The sequence below is a fragment of the Lonchura striata genome, chromosome 13, assembly GCF_050655825.1.
Source record: "Lonchura striata isolate lonStrDom1 chromosome 13, ASM5065582v1, whole genome shotgun sequence".
Taxonomy (NCBI): Eukaryota; Metazoa; Chordata; class Aves; order Passeriformes; family Estrildidae; genus Lonchura; species Lonchura striata.
Genome location: NC_140715.1, coordinates 11,537,772 through 11,551,011, shown reverse-complemented (window position 1 = coordinate 11,551,011; position 13,240 = coordinate 11,537,772). Strand labels below are relative to the sequence as shown.

General features: G+C 44.6%; 1 protein-coding gene across 7 annotated transcripts in view; it reads left to right on the top strand.

The window, feature by feature from the left end:
* The first annotated feature begins 2,564 nt into the window (after positions 1 to 2,564).
* Positions 2,565 to 13,240, top strand: part of MACROH2A1 (macroH2A.1 histone) — a 46,819-nt gene continuing 36,143 nt past the window's right edge. For 4 of the 7 annotated variants that reach the window (XM_021549532.2, XM_021549530.2, XM_021549531.2 and 1 more), the window contains exon 1: positions 6,574 to 6,656. The gene's annotated coding sequence lies outside the window, so the exon portion shown is untranslated. Of the gene's footprint in view, positions 6,460 to 6,573; positions 6,657 to 13,240 lie in introns of those variants that run through there. The other 3 variants (XM_085591277.1, XM_085591278.1, XM_021549528.3) reach the window with 1 other exon arrangement.

Here is a 13,240-nt window from a genome sequence, read left to right as displayed (position 1 = left end):
CTGATTCTTATTGTTCTTAGTGGCAGAATATGAATAAGAGAAAGATGGACCTACTCAGTTGGTAATACCCTGTTACCTTGATGCTGCTTACACCTTCAAAATTAGCATGGGAGGACAACCACAGTGAAAAGCCTGTTAGGGAAGAAAAAAAAGAAAAGCAAAGCAAAACCCAACAATAATCATAGGGCTTCTCATTAACATGTATAGTCTTTAAAAGCTCAGGTTCTGAGTAGCTGTCAAGAAACCAAGACTTTAGTTAGAAATAATTAGTTACAGTTCATACCCTCAGATTCTGAACCTCATCAGCCCACCCAGCCTGTCTGGAACTAGCAGGAGCAGCAGATGCTTGGCCAGACAGGTAAAGCACTGTAGGAGATTCCAGCTGCCCAGAGCCTGGGGCTGCAGTGCAGGTGATTCCCATAGAGGGAGATGTTGCTTTGTTTCTTCCTTATTTCAAAGGTTTTCTGTCCATGTCATGTGAAAAACGTGGTGTGCTCCAGTCACAGTGCAGACAGTTCCCAATAGGTAGATTTTTAAGATGAGCCAGAACTTTTCGGTCATGTCTATTACTGAATTAAATTTTTCCATTGTCCTGCCATATGGCTTTTTTGAGCCAGCATTACTGAATTTACAATTCCTGACTGTTTTCTTAGCCTGTCCAAAGGAACCCATGAGGATCCTCAAAGGGCTGGAGAATCTCTGCTACAGGCTGAGAGAGCTGGGGGTGTTCAACCTGGAGAAGGAAGGCTCCAGGGAGACCACATTGTGGACTCTCAGTACTTAAAGGGAGCTTATAAAAAATGGATAGAAACTTATTCCAAAGGCAGATCTTATCATTTTCCCTTGTCTTATCCTTAGTGATAAGGGAGAATGATTTTAAACTAAAAGAAGGGAGACTTATATTGTATGTTAGGAGGAAATTTTTTCCATTAGGGTGGTGAGGCCATGGCACAGGTTGCCCAGAGAAGCTGGGATTGCCACATTCATGGAAGTGTTCATCCAGGCTGGATGAGATCTTGAGCAACCTGGTTCTAGTGGCAGGTGTCCCTACCCATGGCAGAGGGTTGGAATGAGATGAGCTTTCAGGGTCCTTCCAACCCAAACCATTCTGGGATTCTATGATTCCTAAAGAAGGATGGAGATGGAAACTGTTCTTACAAAGCAATGAAGCAGCTACTGCATTCCCAGCACTCTTTCAATCCTTCAGCAACAGCCAGGCTGACCACATCACTTGGCACTTTTGACATGAACATACTTTTGTGTCCATCACAAATAGCTGGCACCATCACTTCCTCATTCTGTACCTCCACACAGAGAACATACTTCAAAATAAACAGAAGGAATAATGGACTGTCTCTGATATAACGAATTTATGGAGCTCAGGTTAAACTGAGGACATCATCCCTGGTAACCTATGGTTTGCTATGACAGCCAATGATGTTTGCATTTGCAAGAGAAGTTTTGTCTAATTTAAGGAGTAGGATATGAAAGCACCTGATTTCATTGCTGCCTGGTATTATGGTGGACTCTTCATGAACCATATGCTATATGTCTGCTGTCCAGCACAGGAGCTTTTTAAATTAATATTCCTCAGAGAGGTGATCTGATATTGCTTTTGCAGGCAAAGAAATGGGTCTGCTTTAAAAATAACCTCTTATATGAAATGATGCATCATAGCAATCCCATGCAGAACAGCAGCTAGGAAATTATTCCATAGCAACGGCCACATCTTAATAGAAGATCATCTCCTGGACATCTCCCTCTGCATTTCTGCAATTACCAACTATGTCTCCTACCATCTGCAATTATATAAAATCCCTCTGGCAAGTACAGCTATTGCTTACATGGAAAATTAATGTAGTGGAGCAATGGGACCTAATAACTAAATATAAGAAATGTGAGTTATTACTACATTACTATCTGCCAAGCTTTACACCAGCTACCAGGAGCCATTGAGCTGATCATTATGTGAACTAATTTTGAATTCTTTGACTTAATAATATAAATCATAGCTCTTGGATTTAATATTATCTTTGCACAATAATGCAGAACTTTCTCCTGCCACTTGACATTAAAAATGCAGCAATGCAAGAGGCTGCTTTCAAAATCAGAAAGGAATTAATTGATCTGCTCAAAGGACAATGTGGGAGCCAGGTTATGTTGGCAGCAGCTGTGACCACAGGAGCAATGGACAAGTGTGCCTGGGTACTCCAGGGTGCATCAGGCTTGTTTCAAAGCACACTTCTTCCATACTGCTCAGAAAGAGGCATTTAAGTTTCCTGCTGCCCCTGCGTCATACTGCTGTTGGGCTATTGGTTTTATAAATCAAAAAGCACTTTGATTCTATGTAGAAGAAGCAGGTTTTGAAGTGATTTATATGGCAGGTTAATATTATCCCTAATCTACAGATTAATAATGATTTTACAAACTTTGGTCTTTTTTTGTCCCAGCATCCCTTGACTGTATTAATAACTTCCTACTCTGGTTTTAGAAGGTGCAGATATCATAGTGGCTCTCATTTTCATCTTAAAAATTTAAGACATTAGGCTTCTTTTTTTAAAAAGTGACATTTTATTTAAAGTACTTTGAAAGCAATTAAACATTTTCTGACAGTGGGTATAAACATTGATAAAAAATTCCATAACTGACATTTTTCTAGAAGAAAGCAATGACAAATGGCATCCATGTTTGAAAAAGTTGCACAAATATCATCTTGGGGAAAACAGTAAGACGTCGCCTGCCTAAAAAGATTTGGAACAAAGTAAATTATTGGTACTAACCTATCTCTGTCTACCAGCCTAGGAAAGAAATCTTAGACATCCACTTTTTGTGCTCTGGAAGTATTAATCTCACCATAACATAGCAACACCAGTCAGCACTTCTGCCACAGAACAACATGCCTGGCAATTAATAGAGTTGCCAGTGCCTTGACAAAGTCGAAGCAGGAGGAAATGTTCTGAAGAGGGAGGATATCCCAGTTGTCATGACTTGGATGTCAAAGCAAAGATTGACTGTTTGAAAATTGAATTAATCCTGCTCACCTGTGGCAGATGAAGAAAGGCTGAGTGTAAAACAGCAGCTCAGTCCAACAGTTAGCTGTCAGGTTTTGAACTGTGCTGAAACCAAACTGCAATTCTCTGGTGGTCTAGATAGAGGAGATAAAAAGGGATCATTATGATCAATGGCTCTGACCCTGAACCAAACAGGTATCAAACATACTGTGCTTCCAGCACCGTTTGTGGGCAACCTTAGTTGCAGAACTTCCTGATTTTGATTGCTAATTTTGAGTAACAGGAAAGCTGAGTTTCTTCAGAGTGTCTGGAAAATAGAGGGAAGTGAAAGCAAAGGCCTGGCCCACACACATTCAAGCCCTGTGGTGCGTCATTTCTCGGGATGGTAACGACACCGGTGGATTACAGCAACCTGCTGGAAGGCCAGGGTGAGCTCTGTAAGTCACAGCCAGTACTGCCCTGGGACAGGCAGTAATTCTGTGGGTCACTTTAGGAGCATGAGCACTGAGTGGATTTGGTACAGTCACTGTGCCCCTGTGATGGTGAAGGCAAGAATGCCACTAGCATGATGCACAGTACAGGTATATTTATCTGTGTCACTGTAAGCTGAAGTTAAGAAGCATGGATTAGTCACATAGTCTGCAAAGACAGAGGAGGCTGAGCAGCTGAAGGAGGTTCAGAAAACCCCTTCTGAGAAGCAGGTCATGTCTGAGGAATCTGTCCTTTTCACCATGTGAAGTTTGAAGGAAAACAGCAGGTATCTGCTGGTTAGGTATACAACATCCTGAAGGAGTATTTCAGCAACCTGCAGTAACCTAGCACATGTATTCTCACTAGCCAATAAACATACAACAACAAACAAATACCAGTGCCAAAAGAGGTGACACATTTAGAATTAGAGTAGCTATCCCAAACTGAAAATGCTTACCTAAGTTTAAGAGGATTACCCCCAGCCCTTCCCAGGCTGCTCTCTGTCCCCTCCCAGGTGATATTTGCTTCTCCACCACCTCTGTTGCATAAACAGTTAAATATTTGTATTCTCAATCATTTAGAACTTTCTTCTGCAAATAGTCCCTTGATTATAGATTCAGTGTCAAAATAAGAGCAAATAAATGTAAGAATATGAACTGTTTATATTAGAAATAAAGGCAGTAGAACCCTGGAAATACGCTTTTTATCAATTTATAGATAAATAAATATATCACAACTGGCAAAGAGAACAAAATCTAAGCCAAATTTGTTTTAGTGAGGTAGTTCATGTAGTGTAGTTTCACAGGCTTTCATAGAAACTTCAAGACAGTCACAATACATTGTGTGCTTTCAAAATGGGCACTCCTTGTAGATCCAGCAGATGTTCAATATAATAAATCTGTGTTTTGGTGGGAGGTGAGCCAGTCAGTGCTAACATTACACATTATCAACAGCAGTTTTCATACTAGCATCCTATTCCACAGACAAATTGTTCAGGCCCTCTGCAAACTCAGGCAGCTCTCACTCCAGAAATTCTCACCAATTGAGAAGGCTTTGAAAGATAAAATTGGAAGTTTTGAAGGCTTTCTTCAAAAGCATAAAATCCATAGACATCCTTTCAAGCCAGACAAAATGAACAATGATAGCAGAAGAGCACAGAAAGCGACCTTTGGGTTGTAAGGGACCTTAAAGATGATCTAGTTACAGCCCACAAGTCCCTACCCCTTCCATCAATCCCATCAGACAATGTTGTGTGTTCTTCAATTTTACACAGGCCTTTGCAGCTCATATCAACAGATATATCTAGGGGAAGGTTGGCTTTGTGGTTTGGGTTTGTTTTTTTTGTTGGATTTTTCTTTATTTAAATAAAGCTTGTGTGGGTGACAGGAAAACAGTGTGAAGAGCCATGCACTTGAGCAACACCAGCTCTGCTGGGTACTCTGCACAGCATACAGAAAATGTTACTGCGTGGGCAGCACTACCAGCAAGGAAAAAACAGAGCGGGACAACGAGGAGGAGGAAGAGGAGGAGAAGGGGGAGGTGGGAAGGAGATGATGTGTGTGGATAGGAACACAGGGAAAGCAGTGTGTCCTCAGCTCGTAAGAGCTGTGGCAGATGGCCTAGTAAGAACTGTATCCATATCCTTGGGTTAAGGGCAACCAGGGTACTTACCCAGCAGAGAGCCTTTGTTAGGCAAAGCTGCACCACTGCAAGACATGCAAGGTACAATCAGCACCCAGGGAGTGCAGTCAGGACTGGGCTGCATTTGACCCTGTGGTGCACTGAGAAGTAATGAGAGATGTCTCCGGAGACACTGAGTTTAGCTATGTTAAAAACCAGACCAGGTCTGGCCATTTAGATGGATGAGAGCACCGCAATTATAATGCCTGAAACATTTTTTGAAAGGATTTTCTCAGACCAGACACACATTTTACATAGACTGCTCCCGCTCCCCTGTTCTTTCTTTTTCTTTTAAACCCCCTTCTTCCTTTCTGTGTTCTATTTTGTATGACAAAGGTCCTGTGATGATATGCTGATATTCAGCAAAATAAGGAGAGCTGGAGCTCAGAGTGGCTGATGAGAAGAGCAGGAGAGAAACTCCTTGTAATCTAGTAGTAATGGCATTATGCCACTTGTCACCTGGTACAGTTCTACCCATGAAAGAACAGCAAGGGACACTGGGGAGGAGGCTATGGGCTGGCATTCTGCTTTGGGTACTGAAGGAATAGGATGCTCCATTCAAATGGCAGTAGCACAACAGTCTGGGAACACTAGCAAGCTAGGAATCTTCCAGAACTTTAAGAACTCCAGTTGCTTCTAGTCCCACCATTATAAAAACAGAGGCAGTCTGTTGTGACTTGTCTGTCCCGCAGCCAAGATCCACTGTAGCAACTCCTCTTTTCCACTGGCAGCCGGTGGGCAAGGCAATGGGGAGAGGCAGGAGAGAGGTGGAAAAGGGAATGAACCCTCGGTCTGGCACAGGGTGTGGGGGCAAGCAGCAACCCAGCGCTCCCAATCCGGCAAGGTGAGCTCAAGGACATCCGTGTGGCCCACGCACAAACGCCTCCAAAGGCTCCATCTGGGGCCTTGGTAAAATGGCACTGAGCCATTTTTGTATAGCACGAGGGAGGTGCGTGCCCCTCACGGAACAATCCAGCTGCTCGTTCTCTTCCCTCCATGAACTTCAATCTTCGGAGACCACAGCGCGAACGCCTCGTTCAGACCTCCCCGTCCTGAAAACGTGGGAGCGGAGGCGCCTGCACACAAAGGCTGGGCCGGCAGCAGCTGCGGAGGCCGCGGTGCCGAAGCGCAGCCCCAGCAGGGACCGGCCTTTTCAACAGCCGGGCGGGCGGGCGGCAGGGCCGGCAGCAGAGCCCCGGCAACCTCCGGGATGGCGGCACCGGCGGCCCAGCCGTGAGGGGATCCGTGAGAGGATGGCGAAGGATTTGAGCGGAGCGCGGGGAGGCCGTGAGGGACGGTGAGGAGCGGCGAGCCGCGCCGCCAGGGGCGGGCGGTGGATGTGACGCGCGGCGCGCGGGGCATTGTGGGAGCTCCGCCAGCCCGTCCAGCCGATCCCGGTGGCCCCGCGGGCGGAGCGGAGCGGCGGCAGCGGGGACGGCAGCGGGGACGGGAGCGGGGCCGCCGCCGGCCGACCGGAGACATCTTGCCCGCGCCGTAAGTCACCGCCGTGGCCCGCCCGCCGTGGGCAAGGAGGGGGCGCGGGGCGCTCTGTGGCGGCGCGGTGGCACCGGCGGGGTGGGGGGGCAGCGAGCCGGCCGGGCGCGCCGTGGGACGGACGGGAGCCGGTCCCCTCCCCTGAGGAAAACCGGGAGTCGGCTCAGCTGCTTCTTGCTGCGCCTCGGGTGAAGCCGGGAGATCCACCCGCGCCCCGCGAAATGGTGGCAGCGGGGCTCTGTTTCCCTGGAATCCGCTGTGGAATGACGGTGTGGGGCTGGGGGAGCCGCGGGGTGCAGAGCGGCCGGGGCTGGGAGCCGCGGTCCCGCGTCCCGGCTGCTCCACGCACGGACGGGCTCCGTCCTTGTCGCTCGCACCGCGGGTCGCCGAGCACGGGAGGATAATCGAGGGAGACTGCGAAAAACACAAGGCAAAAAACAGCAGGACTCGTTTTCCGTGTGTTTCACTTCGGGATGAGGAACCCGCGGTGTAAAAGTTACCTGCCTCGTTTGGATGACTTAATTTTAAAAAGCCTAATGATGTATTTTAAACCGTAAGCAGAGGCTTCTGAGAGTAGTAAAAATAAATGTTTGTCTGGAATCAGGGCTCCTTATTCTTTTAGGACTGTCACTTCTTGTGGAGGCTGCAATATGTCTGCCTGCGGGATTTGAGCAGCCCGTGTGGACGGGCTGGGGGTGGGAGTTCCTCCGGGGGCACCGCGGGTGCGGCCGGGCAGGTGAACGCGGGTTCCTGGGGCTCCCCCGAGTGCTGCAGGGCGCAGGTTCCTGGGGCTCCCCTGCATGCTGCAGGGCGCAGGTGAATGCGGGTTCCTGGGGCTCCCCCGAGTGCTGCAGGGCGCAGGTGAGTGCGGGTTCCTGGGGCTCCCCCAGTGCTGCAGGGCGCAGGTGAATGCGGGTTCCTGGGGCTCACCGCGGGTGCTGCAGGGCGCAGGTGAGTGCAGGATCCTGGGGCTCCCCCGAGTGCTGCAGGGCGCAGGTGAACGCGGGTTCCTGGGGCTCCCCCGAGTGCTGCAGGGCGCAGGTGAACGCGGGTTCCTGGGGCTCCCCCGAGTGCTGCAGGGCGCAGGTGAACGCGGGTTCCTGGGGCTCCCCTGCGTGCTGCAGGGCGCAGGTGAGTGCAGGATCCTGGGGCTCCCCCGAGTGCTGCAGGACGCAGGTGAACGCAGGTTCCTGGGGCTCCCCTGAGTGCTGCGGGGCGCAGGTTTCTGGGGCTCCCCTGAGTGCTGCAGGACGCAGGTGAACGCGGGTTCCTGGGGCTCCTCCGAGTGCTGCAGGGTGCAGGTGAGTGCGGGTTCCCGGGGCTCCGCACCCGCTCCAGCTCAGCAGCGCTGGGACTCGGACTCCAGGCTGACGTGTTGGTGCGTGTAGGAGACAGGGAGGGCAACAGACTGTTTCAGTGACTTGCATCTCCCTGTAATCCTTTTGTTTCTTCTGTAATATTTAAAAGTTGTAGAAGGCCCATGAAATTTTGCCTGAAGCCAGCTAGTTGGAACTAGCTCCTATGCTAGCAGGGTGGTGTAAAGCTGAGGTTGCTTCATTTGTAGAGATGGAAGGAGACTTGTTGTTGAAATATACTTGGATGAGACTTGTTATTTATCTCTTGACCGTGCAAGTGAACAACCATTTTTTCCCCAGGACTGTGTGTGGCTGTCACTTAGCAACAGGTCTGTAGAGAACTTGGCAGATCCACTGCCTCCCCCATTCTGAAGAGTAAAAGAAATAAATTAGCAAAGGAGCAAGAGTGACATTAATAAAAACAGTACCTGGGTTCTTAGGGACAGCCCAGAGCTGAAAGACTTATGTTGGAGCAAGACAATTACAGTTGCTTTGAAAATTATGTTTTAATGCAGTTGGGTATGGAAGATTTTGCATCAAACAGTCCCTAGAAAACTACTCAGTGTATTTGGGAGTTTGGAGCTTTTTTTTTTTTTAAGTGTTGTGAAAGAAAGGAATTAAATTGTTTACTTAGTAATGGTTACAGGTTATTTTGTTGCACTGTGTTTCATAACCTTTCACACTGAAATCTAGACCTTCTGGGTTTTTGAACAGTAACTTTGCTTTTCTGTGTGTGCTGCTTCTGATTGCCAGTAAAGTCAAATGTTGACAGTGTAGATTAAGCCATAACTGATATGAAAACTAGTGGTAAGACTAGAATTTGGCTTAAAGTCAGTAAAGTGCTTATGCACTGCTTATTTTGTAGATCAGCATGAGCAAAAAGAGAAGTCCACCACTGCAAGCTTAGTCTTAAAAGAAACCAGTGTGTTTAAATTTGTTCTTAGGAGTTGCCTAGTTCTGCCGGTGCATAGCAATGATCATTGATAAAAGATATTTTCTTGATAAGGTAGGTGATAGAATCACACTCTGGAAGTATAGTCATGAACCTTTGCTCTCAGAGAAGTACAGAAATATTTTTGTGCAGCTCTGTCAGCTAGTTTCAAAGCTTGCTGTCTGTTCCACAGAAAAGGTAGTCCTACCCCATGTTGGAATCAAAGAGCAGGGATCTGTAACTGATGCCACAAGTGGAGAAAAGAGCCTCCAGACAGTTTCTCCATTGGGAGAGGAAATTTTGGCCCTGTGGGTAGTGCTAAGCATTAGGTTTTGTCATCTCAAGAGGTAAAATTGGAAAAGAAAAATAAAGCACTCATGGAAAGACTGCAGGGCTGGCTTGTTTGCTTGCTTGGGAAGGATGCTGTGAGCACATAAAGAAGCTGTAGTTCCTTACCCAGGCCCATTCTAAAGACAGGATGGTCAGGATTCAGCTCATGGTCCTTGTTCCAGGAGTGATGCAAGAATCATTCATGACCTCCTTGATGGATCAATCCCTTCTCTCAGCAGTATATTATCTATTTTAAATTTTGTTCTGCATCTGAATTTTGCTTTGGAAGCATCCACATGAATTCTTTATTATGTTTTTATTTTCCTACAAAAATGTTAAAGGACAAAGTTGTTTTCAAAGTGTTATTTAAAACAGTTTTTCTGCATTGAGTTCATAAATTATCCACTGACTTAAGGCCCTGTGTAAATTTTTATGCTTTCTGTCTAGTGTACAAAAACCTACAATGTATAAATGGTTATTTCAGGCCAGGTCTCCCAGCAGTGGTCAGTGAAGACAATTGTATTTACATTTTCCTGGATATTGGTGGCAGGATGCCCAGCAGAAACTTGTCACACTCCCAGCACTGTTCTTAGTGGAAGTTTGCACATTAAGGGGTATTTGTTTTGGTGTTTCAGACCCACTGTGGGAGGGAGGGGCTTCTGCCAGTTGAGTACAATTGTACAGCAGTATTTTGTTTAGCACACTGGTTTTGTGAAAATGTTATTCCTGTTTGTCTCATCCTTTCTGTTACTGCTATAGGAATTTTAATTGTCTTAATCTTCAACAGAAAGTACACATATTGTGCATTCCTAGATAGAGAGTGTTCTCTTGGTTTTCCAAATGAAAATAAATGTATGGTGCTACCTTCTCAGATGAGAAGTTAATGGAGTTTTCTGGTTTACAACTGTTTTTCACTCTTCTGTCTGTTTCAGACCTCAAAGAGTTACTGCTTTGATATAGAGCTTGATCTGAAGTTTGAAATCACATGTGATCAAATGATAGCTGAGTGATTGGCTCTTTTTAGTTCTAGAAACCACAGTCCCAGGCAGAGACACTGTTGTGCCAGGCAAGCATTATTAGAGAATATTCTATACCATTTTATAAATATGCCAGAGTAGCTTCTGATTACCTAAGGACAGAGCAAGCTCATTGTCACAGCAAAGTCAAATGCATGTTTTCAGCAAGAGTTCAGCGAGTGGCTATTATTATGGGACATAAATAGATTTAATAGAGAATGGCAGCACTTACATTGTTAATCTTTTGAAACAAGGGAAAGAAAATAGTATTGCAACTAATCTCTTGTGATACAAACTGAACCTTCCAGTTTGGTCTTTGTACTGAAATAAAAAGAATTACTACATCTTAGTATTTCTCTTACTGTAGTAGTGATCTCCTGGATTCCACTAGTTACTGATATGATGATGTAGACCTAAATTGAATCATCTCTTTGCTAAATGCAGTTGATACACCAGTGTAAGCCCACAATCAGAACAGTGTCTGTCTCACAGCAGTAAGATTCATAGTAATTTGTTTAGTCATTAACAACCAGTACCTGAAAACCGTTAATTACAGACTGGGTTTATTACTGCTCTTTGATCAAGGTGTCAAATCTACCAAACTAATGAATTGCTGGTATTTGGAATTTGGGGATCATTTCACTAGGATGTTCAGGCTGTACTTTAAGAATTATGTGATGTTAAACCTTTCAGAAAAACAGCTGCCTATGTGCATTTGAGGAAGGTGGTATTTGAAGGTGTGGTTCAGCAGAGTATCTGTCTTCACACAGAAAAATATGGCCAACCAGAGTTACTCCAGCCAGTTTCAAAGAGAAGAATGGTAATTTTGCTGATTTCATTGCTATACATTAAGGATGTTTCTTAAGAAATGTATTTCTGGCTCACAAAGATGTGACAGCAGAGGAACCTTGTAGCTTGGATCTTTGTTATGACCCAATTAATACACCATCAAATCTTATTTAGGCATTTGGAGATATTAGAAACCAGTGTGAATCTTGCCACAGTCTTTAAGGGGTTTCAAAAGGCTGTGAATCAAGTGCTAAATTCTGTATCTAGGGCGATCTGCATCCAAGCACAGCAGAGCCACTGAAGAATATAGTGTTACATTTGATTTGAAGTCAAAGCTGAACTCTAGATACTTAACTCCTCAATGACATCCCCTGATTATCACAGTGATAATTTTATGAACTCTCACATTGAAACAAAATCATATTATTGTCAAATCTTTGGGGATTTTGCAATGTATTTGGTAAAGTTCTCAAAAATTCCATTACAAAGGCAGGACAGAAGAAAAAAAGGAAAGTACTGGTCCATTGACTATGATTTATTTTGAAATATATTTACTTGCTTTTATTATACTGCTCAAATCTAGTCTGCACTATGATGCGTGTGATAAGGTTGCCTTCGGTTGCCTCTCTGATCTGTGGGCTCCCAGTGACTCAGCAAACAGCTCTGGTTCATTAGTGCTGGCAGCATTCCAGAGTTTCTGGTGCTACAAAGATAAACCATTTCGGAACATGTAAGGCACATGGCTTGCTTTGGTTTTTGATCTGTTGCTATGCTCTTTGCATTTCACCTCAATACATTTTCTTGTGGCTTTTGCAAGTGAAATCTTTCTGTTCTCTTTTTTGGTGGAGAAATAGGGAAGAGGCATTTGAGAGTTGGTTGGGCCATCCTGCAGCTCAAAGGCAGGACAAACAGGTTCTGCAGAGTAATGATCCTGAATACACAATTAAGCTCTGAGAAAAGGTTTCCATGCCAGGCTCTCACTTTCACCTTTCAAATGGCTGCATGGTTGGTAACAGTAAAAGTGGTACTTGAAACCTAATTGAAATTTTCCTCTCTCCACCCCAACATCTAAGCAATCTGAGCATACATGTAGGAATGGGATCCTTGAGATGGGCATCTATATATTTCACCTTTAATAGTGAAAGTTTCAGAAGTTCTTGGGTTTTTCACTATTCAGCCCTGTGCACCAGCATCTTTCAAATTCAGGCAAATTAATTAATAAAAAAATACATTAAAATAAAAAAACACATTAATATTTAGGATACCCTGGACCTAAGTGCATAAAATAAATTATCTGTAGAATTTGCAGAGGTGATGAAGTAAGCTTATGAAAGAAGAAAAAAAGACACCATTTTATAAATGGGTTGGTGTTACTCTGTATTACTACTTCTTTACTAGTGCTTTGATGCAATTGTTACAGCAGCTGACAGCTAAGATGACATTCTCCCAGAGAAAGAAAACATTAGGAAGTAAGGATTTCCATATTCTCTTCCAGCTGTTCTGATATCCCATAAACTCATGAAATGATTAATAGACATTTGCTGCTTAAGGCTTTCAGGCTTTCTCTAGAAAAGTTATGGTTTTCATCATTGACCTCTCAGTTACAAACCAAATATATTGCAGGGCAGCACAGATATTTCTCATGCCCCTCTCTGTGGTGTTTGATTCAATGAACCTCGTAACATTTGAGGTTAAACATCCCTAGTACTGTTGATGAAAATGGATTATGAAATATGAAAATAATTCTTGGCAGAAGGTCTATAGACAAGTCAAAGCCCCACCCAGCCTTCCTGCTAACAAAGACAGAGCTAACTAGATGAGAAAATGCAATTAAATGGATGTTTTTAAAATCATTGGTGAGCTGCATTTGGGTCATTTCTCAAGGCAAGAAAATTGGCTTTTGTCCTCCTCTTCACAGAACAATGATTGTTACAGAATTAAGTCCACAGCAGATGAAAGGAGAAGGAGCCCTTTTGATGGCTTCCCCTTTCCAAAGATTCCTGTCCGTCTCTGGACATGAGTTTCCTAAACATAGTGTGACTTTCATCTGATCTATGAAGATGGACTTGTTTTGTTTAGCCTTAAAAAACAGTAAACCCTTTGCATTTAATTTACTTAATGTGCTGTGCAGGTGTAGATGCTGATGAATGGAATGTGGAAGTG